Source organism: Bos indicus, chromosome 24, assembly GCF_029378745.1.
Source record: "Bos indicus isolate NIAB-ARS_2022 breed Sahiwal x Tharparkar chromosome 24, NIAB-ARS_B.indTharparkar_mat_pri_1.0, whole genome shotgun sequence".
Classification (NCBI taxonomy): Eukaryota; Metazoa; Chordata; class Mammalia; order Artiodactyla; family Bovidae; genus Bos; species Bos indicus.
In genome coordinates, this window is record NC_091783.1 from 53,850,050 (window position 1) to 53,861,166 (window position 11,117).

General features: G+C 43.2%; 1 long non-coding RNA gene across 2 annotated transcripts in view; it reads left to right on the plus strand.

Moving 5' to 3' along the window:
• LOC139179488 (uncharacterized) overlaps positions 1-3,126 on the plus strand; it is a 42,946-nt gene extending 39,820 nt beyond the window's left edge. For both annotated transcript variants that reach the window (XR_011563853.1, XR_011563854.1), the window contains one exon: positions 978-3,126. This is a non-coding gene — a long non-coding RNA (uncharacterized lncRNA). The remainder of the gene's footprint in view (positions 1-977) is intronic.
• Positions 3,127-11,117: the final 7,991 nt, after the last annotated feature.

Consider the following 11,117-nt stretch of genomic DNA (forward strand, 5'->3'; position numbering starts at 1 on the left):
ACCCAGGGATCGAACCCAGGCCTCCTGCATTGCAGGCAGATTCTTTACTGTCTGAGCCTTTTTGAATTAGTGGTTTCAAATTTTATCATGCCTAATATTTATACTTTAAAAAATTGATAACCTGCAGATATCCAAGCTGTATCTCCAGATATCTTGATGGAGTAATCTGGGAATCTGTATTTTTAACAAACTTCCCAAATAACTCTATGTAGACTGTCGTAGACTGAATTTTGAGAAACAAGCTATAATGGGATGGAAATATAGATTCATTCTTTTTTTTAAGGACTTGTATTATGTTTTTCTTTTTTTATTGAAGTACAGTTGGCCTACAATATTGTGTTAGCCTCAAGTGTAGAGCAAAGTGATTCATATATATATATATATATACACACACACACCCATTTATATGTTCTTTTTCAGATTCTTTTCCATATAGGTTATTACAAGATATTGAATATAGTTCTCTGTGCTACAGAGTAGTCCTTGTTTATCTATTTTTATATAATAGTGTATGTCTGTTAATCCCAAACTCCTAATTTATCTCTTCTCCTCCCTTTCCCCTTTGGTAACCCTAAGTTTGTTTTCCATGACTGTGAGTCTATTTCTATTTGATAAGTAAGTTCATTTGTCTTTTTTTAAGATTCCACATTTAAGTAATATCATGTGATATTTGTCTTTCTCTGGCTTACTTCACTCAGTATGATAATTTCTAGGATCACCTTATTGCTTATGAATGAATGCTTATGAATGAAAAATTGCATTATTTCATTCTTTTTATGACAGTAATATTCTACTACATCTTCTTTGTCCATCCATCTGTTGATGGACCCTGAGGTTGCTTCCAAGTCTTGGTTTTTGTAAATAGTGTTTCTATGAACATTGGGATATGCTAAGTCGCTTCAGTAGTGCCCGATTCTGTGCAACACTATGGACTGTATATGTATCTTTTTAACTACAGGTTTTGTTTTTTTTTACAGATATATACCCAGCAGGATTGCTGAAACATGTGGTGACTCTATTTCTGTTTTTTTAAGGAACCTCCATACTTGTTTTCAGAATTTGGATTTGTTGTTGATAGTTTTGATGGGGGAAGGGTAGAGTGAGCATGGAGCCTATGGAATCCTGCAAGAGAGGGGGATCAATGGAGCCATAAAGACTAGAAATCAATTTAGAACTCAGAGCCTGGAGGAATGATGAAGATGTATTTGCTTGCATCGTAATCTTGCCTAGTGCTGGCTAGACCTCCAACTGGAGACTGTCACAATTCCAAGAGGCTGACCACTGATGCTCTGACACTGTCTTTGACCACACCCTTCATTCCAAATTTGAAAACCAGGATATCTTAAGTGTCAAAAAATCTGGTACTCAAATACAGAGTTCAGCAAACCTCCACATATGTAATGGTTTGGCTCCTTATATTTAGCACCATATACAAGCCTAAGCAAGCTTCTCTTATTTATGAAGAAAAATATAGAGACACATAGGGACTAAAGTTGTAGCCAAGACAGTCTGCAGGTAAGATTTGTTTATGGAGGAGACTGAATCTGCCTAAGTTATTGTCCTCTAAGCGCAGCAATATTTATAGCACTATTCATGTTCTGCAACTAATAAAAATGACCTAAAATCATCCTGCACCAAACCTTATATTAATGTAAAGTTATCGGCGAAAAGCACAGTGCATATGAGTTAAGAAAGTCAGCATTAGACAATAACCCCAGCAGCACCTGGATATTCTGTCCCTTCTAGAGGTGGTTTTAGAAAAATCTGTGCTTTGTACATAGAGAGACACTATATATCCTCTGCGGGTAATTGTGAATGATTGCCAAAGTAAAGCATAAATTCACAGGAAGCTTGGGCCAGTAGAAAGCACGGACTGTAAATCTAAACTTCCCGACACCTAAGGTTGAATTCTCAGCCATTGTATTCCATAGATAATTTTACAAAGGGAGGAATTTTTTAAAGTTTCTTTAGTAATTAACTTTAAAGTATTGCAATTACATGGTAACTAACTCTGTAGTCTGGCAATTAACCAAAAATACAAAATCAAAGAAAAATTAGAATCTGAAGCAACCAATTCACGGATTCTTGTGTGGTTTTTTCCCTATTGATGTTGCTTATATCCTTAAACAGGTGTCTCTGGAAACTTAATATGCAAATGAAGCTATTTATTAAGCCACAGTAGTAATATCTATTAGTGTTCACTTGTTATGGGCAGCCCTGAAGTTTCTAATATAAAAAAAATAAAAATAGCTACCATGCGTCAGGAAGATCCCCTGGAGTAGGAAATGACAACTCATTCCAGTATTCTTGCCTGGAAAATTCCATGGATGGAGGAGCCTGGTGGGCTTCAGTCCAGGGAAATCAATGAGTCAGAGATGACTTAGCACACACACACACATACACACACACATAAATCAAGCACCTACTATTCACCAGATGAAGTACTAAGAGCTTAAAATGATTTAACTATTCCATTTATGGTACATTATATATTCAAAAGCAGAGACATTACTTTGCCAACAAAGGTTCGTCTAGTCAAGGCTATGGTTTTTCCTGTGGTCATGTATGGATGTGAGAGTTGGACTGTGAAGAAGGCTGAGCGCCGAAGAATTGATGCTTTTGAACTGTGGTGTTGGAGAAGACTCTTGAGAGTCCCTTGGACTGCAAGGAGATCCAACCAGTCCATTCTGAAGGAGATCAGCCCTGGATTTCTTTGGAAGGAATGATGCTAAAGCTGAAACTCCAGTACTTTGGCCACGTCATGCAAAGGGTTGACTCATTGGAAAAGACTCTGATGCTGGGAGGGATTGGGGGCAAGAGGAGAAGGGGACAACAGAGGATGAGATGGCTGGATGGCATCACTGACTCGATGGATGTGAGTCTCAGTGAACTCCGGGAGTTGGTGATGGACAGGGAGGCCTGGCATGCTGCGGTTCATGGGGTCGCAAAGAGTCGGACACAACTGAGCAACTGATCTGATCTGATATATTTACAATCACGCTTCCTCAGTGTAGTGAAGTTACAGGGTTCATGGGTCCTTTAAATAAATGCTTGGGAGGAAGAGGGAGAGGACAACAAAAATGACCACAGTAAATAAATCCTTTCACAACTAAACAGTGTGTCTATCCCAAACAAACTTTCAAATGTGGAATCAAGTGTGAGTATCTTAAAATGGAGAACTACGGCCACTCTTCCTCGCTCATTGAAGACCACGCATGCGTGCTCAGTCACCTCAGTTGTGCTGGACTCTTTGCGACCCCATGGACTGCAGCCCACTAGGCTCCTCTGTCCATGGAATTCTCCAAGAAAGAATACTGGAGTGGGTTGCCATGGCCTCCTCCAGGGTTCTCCCCGAACACGTCTCCTTCCCGAACACGTCTCCTGTGTCTCCTGCATTGCAGATGGATTCTGTACCCACTGAGCCACCTGGGAAGCCCATCAAAGACTTCAGTACGTTGCTGAAGTACTTAGCTCATGCCCAGCTGTCATCCTGGGTGATTTCACTGTCCTCAAGGAAGGTCCCATGGCTTATTTTTCACCCAGTCTCTTGGTCCCCAGTGACCTCCCCCATCCCTGGTTTTCAGCCATTCATTCGCAAGGTCAGACTCCTAACAACTCCACCTCCAAATCACTAACTCAGATACCCCACTCCCTGACCCCACCTCTTCTACTTCACCCTCCAGAGCACTGACCCCTCTGCTTTCCTCCAGCCCGTAAACCCTCTATGTTTTCTCGTCCCTTTGCTCCTCACTTAGATTACCCTGCACGCCACTTTGATAATGCCCTTGACATGACCCTAGTGCACTGGTCCTCTGTCCTTTCATCACGTCCATCTGGCACAACTCCAACCCTGGACAGCCATGAGCATCTCTTGTCCCACAGCTAGACCCAGGCACCTGGACGCTACTGAGAAAGATCCACAAGGAGAATCAACTCATAATCACTCAGCTCTTCCCAGGCACCCTGTGAGGCTGCACTTCCTATGCCTACTTTTCCATATCTTTGCTCACCTCAAATCTCTAGACTCTCTCCTCAAGCTCTCCTTTCACTTCCATCTGACCTCCTCCTACTTTAGAGAAATTATAGGCCACTGGGCAAGGACTCAATCATCCTCCCAAAGGCGAATATACAAACCAGCCACATATGTCCTCTTTTCATCATTTTTACCAGCCACCATCCCTGTTCTGGTGGCTCAAATGGTGAAGAATCCACCTGCAATGCAGGAGACCTGGGTTCGATCCCTGGGTTGGGAATATCCCCTGGCGGAGGGCATGGCAACCCACTCCAGTATTCCTGCCCGGAGAATCCCTATGGACACAGGAGCCTGGTGGGCTACAGTCCATGGGGTCGCAAAGAGTCAGACACGACTGAGCAACTGAGCACAGCACATCCCTGCTCCAGTGTAATTACAAGCCCACCTGTATCAAAGGATGGGAAAGAAATCCCATCCTTCCCCACCTTCTCAGAAACTCCACAGAATCTTCTATTTTCTTCTTTATATATTTGACTTCCTTCTCCCCAAAAGATTCTTCCCCCAGTGGCTTTTAAGCACTTTCCATTCTCCCCCCACTAAAGGAGATTTTACTTGGACGAATCATTCCTCTCTGCCCCCCACCCCTAGTTCTTATCTTCTTATTCCCCTTCAAAGCCAAACTCTCGAAAGAATTGTTCATGTTTGCGGTCTCTGTTTCCTCATGTCCTACTCACTCCTCAGCCTACCCCAAGCTGGCTTCTAGTCTCACTACTCCTCAGAAACAGCTCTTACACAAACTCTGTAACTACATGGTCTTATTTCCTTGGCTTCCAAGCATCACTGAACTTCCTCCTTATTGAAATCCTGTTCCTTTGACTAACAGGACTCACGCTTCTCTAATTTTCCTCCTAACACTCTGACCATCCTTACACGTCTTCTCTACAGTTTCACACTCCCCTCCTGACCACAGAATTCCTCAAGGGTTTCTCTTGATCTCGTTCAACTGCATGACTTAGTTACCACCTACATACAAGCAGATGGTCTACTACTTTATTTTTCCACCCCTAAAAAACTCTCCTCTGAGTCCCATACTGTATGTCTGTATGTCTGTCAAGTAGACATCTACATTTGAGTGTCATGAAAGCACCTCAGTACATACTCAATAATGTTCGTTGAATGAATGCACGAAAGTAGCAATACCTGCACAAAATTCTATCCATGCAGGAGAAATGAGCCCAGAAAAGAGATAGCAAGTTGTAAGAATCAACTGCTGCAACAGCAAATCTCTGTGTACAGGGGTGACATCATACACTTAAATGAGTGAGTTATGCACATCTCAAATTTAATGAAAACAGTAAACACATAATAAAAATAGTGGAGATAAGGAAAAAGAGACTGGACCTTGAAGAACTAACTCTACCCAACTAAAGATAGAGCAGCTCATTGATATTCATCAGTTGATAATTGAGTGAGCATTCAATTAATGTCAATTAACAGACACTGTCAATTAAATTAACAAAAGAAGAGAGCTATAAATATGGAAAAGAGCAGTCTATAACAAACCTTCTAGTGTTGGATTAGAATTGGAGGTAGCAAGGTGAAATCATGGTTTTCAATGTGTATAGAAAGATATAGAAATAAGTGTGAAAGTGTCACTTAGTCATGCCTGACTCTTTGTGACTCCGTAAATTGCAGCCCACCAGGCTCCTCTGTCCATAGAATTCTCTAGGCAAGAATGCTGGAGTGGGTTGCCATTCCCATTTCCAGGGGATCTTCCCAATCAAGGGATTGAACCCCAGTCTTCTGCTTTGCAGGCAGCTTCTTTCCCATCTGAGCCACCAGGGAAGCCCCAAATACAGAAATAAATGTACATGCAAATATATATACATAATATATATATATATTCCAGGGAGTGCTTATGTTTAAATATGACCAATTCACTGATCCGTGTATCTCCTCCTGACACACACACATGTGCTGCTGCTGCTGCTAAGTCACTTCAGTCGTGTCTGACTCTGTGCGACCCCATAGATGGCAGCCCACCAGGCTCCCCCATCCCTGGGATTCTCCAGGCAAGAATATTGGAGTGGTTTGCCATTTCCTTCTCCAATGCAGGAAAGTGAAAAGTGAAAGTGAAGTCGCTCAGTCGTTTCCGACTCTCAGCGACCCCAAGGACTGCAGCCCACCAGGCTCCTCTGTCCATGGGATTTTCCAGGCAAGAGTGCTGGAGTGGGGTGCCATTGCCTTCTCCACACACACACATGTACACATATGTAATTCATCAATAGGTGAGTAGTTTGAAACTTTTCTTTTAAAAAAGTGAAATAACTCAGGAAATCATTATGAAAAGAAATTTCAATCTGCAGTTCACTCCAAGCTAGACAGTCCTATTCTTGATCAGATTTTGTTGAAAGCCACTTTAAGCAACAGAGTAAGGCTAGCGTGTCACCTTGACATTTCATAGGAGGTGTGAGTTTTAAGCAGAAACCTGATGCTAACTTAATTTCTTTTAATCTTTTAATCGTCATACCTCGATTTATTCTGAGGCAGAACATTAATGGTATTATTGTCATTAACATTTAAATGCTTATCCTTTCCAACTGTGAATCATAATTTGGAAGATATTTCTCTCTCACACATTTTCCTCTTATTAACAGTGTAGTTTCATGGCAGAACATGAAACATGTGGCATACAGATGGAGAACTCATTTTCACGGTAGGCAGAAAAAGCACCTAATCTTCACTTATTTTTGGCACTGTGATCATTTAGATTTTTCTCTCCCTTTGAGGAGAAATAAATATGTTTCTGAAAACAACCCCAAAATGCACACACTGCCAAATCCTGTATATCTTGATGATTTGCTAGTTTTCTCCTAATCATGTAGACAAATTTGTTCATTCTGCTTGCCAAAATACAGGTTTATTATGACTTGTAATGTAGTAACTTTCCGCAAAAAAAAAAAAAAAGTTTACAGCCTTACCCAGCCATACATCTTTATGCACCAAGCAACAACACAGACTCCCTGTCTGGGAGTCACTGCATAAATAGAGATGTTAACACACTGAGTCACAGATGCCACTGACTTAAACATTTTTTCCATCCGCCTTTTAGATCCTGCCCCTTTTTCTGGTGCCCTCATGTCTGCAGATTACATTTCAGTAAATTTTACATCATGGCACATACTAAGGAATAATATATGCACCCGTGCATGCTAAGTTGCTTCAGTCATATCCAACTCTTTGCAATCCTATGGACGTTCCTCTGTCCATATGATTCTCCAGGCAAGAATCCGGGAGTGGGTCGCCATACCCTCCTCCAGGGGATCTTCCCACATCCCCCCAGGGATGGAACCCACATCTGTCTCCCACAGGCAGGTTCTTTATCATTAAGGCCACCCGGGAGGCCGAATACGTGCATATATAACTGTGATTCACTAGCATAGCTTCTCAGCTGGGAATATGCCCTTTTTCATTGCTGCTATAGCTGTTAGTCTCGGAGAAGGCAATGGCACCCCACTCCAGTACTCTTGCCTGGAAAATCCCATGGACAGAGGAGGCTGGTGGGCTGCAGTCCATGGGGTCGGGAAGAGTCGGACACAACTGATTGACTTCACTTTCACTTTCCACTTGCATGCACTGGAGAAGGAAATGGCAACCCACTGCAGTGTTCTTGCCTGGAGAACCCCAGGGACGGAGGAGCCTGATGGGCTGCCGTCTGTGGGGTCGCACAGAGTCGGACACGACTGAAGCGACTTAGCGGCAGCAGCATAGCTATTAGTCTAGAATTAATACCATTTACTATTTTCATGGCACTTGATACATGCTAAAGCTTCTCTGTTCCCAAACATTCTCCTCTTCGTGTCCTGGGTTTCAACAAATTTTTCTAACCAGTTGCCCATAAAGAAACTTGGGAGTCATACACATTGTCTTTCTTCCTCTCCATCACCATGTCAGAAAAGGCTAATTTCTGTTGATTCTGGCTTCACAATAGCTTTCTCATCCAGTCCCTCTCCTTTATTCCCATTGTCCTAACTTTGCTCAGCGGAGAAGGCAATGGCACCCACTCCAGTACTCTTGCCTGGAAAATCCCATGGACGGAGGAGCCTGGTAGGCTGCAGTCCATGGGGTCGCTAAGAGTCAGACATGACTGAGTGACTTCACTTTCACTTTTCACTTTCATGCATTGGAGAAGGAAATGGCAACCCACTCCAGTGTTCTCGCCTGGAGAATCCCAGGGGCAGGGGAGCCTGGTAGGCTGCCATCTCTGGGGTCGCACAGAGTCGGACACGACTGAAGCGACTTAGCAGCAGCAGCAACTTTGCTCAGACTCATTATCATGCCCCTAACTTAGTCATGCCTTTCATCTCCTTCTAGGAGTCTGCCCACCTCCACGCTGGTGTAAAATCCACAGCATTCTTTTTTCTATACCTTATTTAGATGGCTGCACTGTGTCTTCATTGCCCTATGCAGGATTTTAGCTGGAGCATGCCAACTCTTGTTTGTGGCATATGAGATCTAGTTCCCTAGCCAGGGACCAAACTCAGCCCAGTGCATTGGGAGTGTAGAGTCTTGCCACTGGACCATTAGGGAAGTCCCAGATTCACTGTATTCTAATGATCCTCTTGGTCCCTTACTTAAACCTTTTAAAGACTGCCTTTCTCTACAACCTATACACTCCTTACCTGCTCTAACATGATTTCCATTTTCTTCTCCAAATCTGGTTCTTGCTATGCATAAACACTTAATGCCCGATACCTTAGACCTCTGCCATGATGAACATCTGGCTTTTCCCAGAATCTGCTCTACATCCACGACTGTGCTAGTCTCTCTGCAATGAAAACTTTACCCTCTGTCTTAGTCTAGGTTACTATAAAGAAAAAAAAAAGTACAATACACTGAACAGTTTATAAAACACAGAAATTTATTTCTCACTGTTCTGGATGCTAATGTCTGAGATCTGGGTGCCACCATGGTTGAGCTCTAGTGATGACCCTCTTCGGGGTTGCAGACCCCTGTTTTCTCTTTGCATCCCCACTTGGCAGAAAGAGGTTGAGAGAACTCACTGGGAGCCCTTTCATAAGGGCACTAATTCCATTCACAAGAGACCCACCCTCATGACCTAATCACCTCCCAAAGGCCCCGCCTTGTAATATCATCACATTAGGGGTGAGGATTTCAATATGCAACTTTTGGATGAGACACAAACATTCAGTCCATCGCACCCCTCATTGCCAATCCGTTCACTTAAACAGCTTTATATCACATCATCTATTCTACCTTCCTGCACCTAGAAGGTAATATTTCATTATTAACACTCTTAAATCCCTAACATCTGTAACAGTACCTGCATATGTTAGTCGTTCAACACATGTATGTCAAATTAATAAATTCTGGATCTCAATGCCCAAGGTAGTTATTTTCTAAGAAAACTCAGGCCAGTTGGGAACCTAGAGAGTGGCAATGTTAACGGCACCAGAGATTCTCAACCAACAACATTCAGGCAGGAGCCAGGACAACCAAGATAATAGCTGAAAAAGTTCAAATGAGGAATGGAAACCCAGAAATAAGAGTCAAAATTTTTCCAGGAAAAAAATCTAAATGAGAAAGCTGGTGGCAACAGAAATTAAAATACCTGCAGAAGAGAGAAGTCACGGAATTGTATCAACCTGGGGACAATGACCTGAACCAACACGCATGGCACAGACCAAGCACGAGACAGAGCTAGAAACAGTGTGTATCCAAGAACCAGGAAACTGATGGAAGGAGATGGTCAGAGGCAGCCAAGCAGTCAGGGAGCCTAAGAAATCTAATGTGGCATTTTTAAAACACACACATATATATATATATAATATTTATCTATTTGGCTGCCTCGGGTGTTAGTTGCTGCACTCTTCACTGCGTCACGAGCGAGCTTGGGTTGTGGTACATGGGCTCAAGTTGCTCTACCACATGTGGGACCTTATTTCCCCAACCAGGGGCTGAACCCCGTGTGCCCTGCATTGCAAGGCAGATTCTTAACCACTGGACCACCAGGGAGGGCTCCACATTCAGCATTTACATAGCTGTTAAGTGAGCTAGCTAAGCGATTTATTTCAGACTGGTCCCAGCCAGGCTAATAGCATTTCATGACAGTCAGCTTCAGGTCAGCTATTCCAGGCAGGCATCTGCTGGGATGACTGGGACAACTGGGGCCTTCCTCACAGGTCATCCTCCAGCATTGCTCATGGGAGTCAGGGCAGAGGGCCGGCAGAGAATCAAGACAGGCAATAAAAACACATTATGGACCTTTTCAAGCCTCTTTGAACATGTAGCTAAGTTGTGCCCAACCTTCCACGACCCCATAGACTGCCAGGCGCCTCTGTCCTCCACTATCTCACTTAGTCTGCTCAGACTCATGTCCATTGAGTCAGTGATGCCATCCAACCATCTCATCCTCCTCTGTCATCCCCTTCTCCTCCTGCCTTCAATCCTTCCCAGCATCAAGGTCTTTTCCAATGAGTCAACTTTTCTCATCAGATGGCCACAGTATTGGAGCTTCAGTCTCAGCATCAGTCGTTCTAATAAATACTCAAGGTTGATTTCCTTTAGGACTGACTGGTTTGATCTCCTTGCAGTCCAAGGGATTTTCAAGAGTCTTTTCTCCAACACCACAATGTGAAGGCATCAATTCTTCAGCCCTCAGCTTTCTTTATGGTACAGCTGTCACATCCACACATGACCACTGGAAAAACCATAGCTTTAATTACATGAACTTTCCTGGCTAAGTGATGTCTCTGCTTTTTAATATGCTGTCTATGTTTGTCACAGCTTTCCTTCCAAGGAGCAAGCATCTTTTAATTTCATGGCTGCAGGCACCATCCACAGTGATCTGGGAGCCCAAGAAAATAAAATCTGTCACTGCTTCCACTTTTTCCCTTTGTATTTACCATGAAGGGATGGGACCGGATGCCATGATCTTAGTTTTTTGAAGGCTGAGTTTCAAACCAGCTTTTTCACTCTCCTCTTCCACGCTCATCAAGAAGCTCTTTAGTTCCTCTTCACTTTCTGCCTTTAAAGTGGCATGAACTTGCCCTGTGGTGAAGGGAACTGCAGGGTCACGTGGCAGACGGCACAGGTAAAAGCCGGGGGAAGAATTGAGGCCACG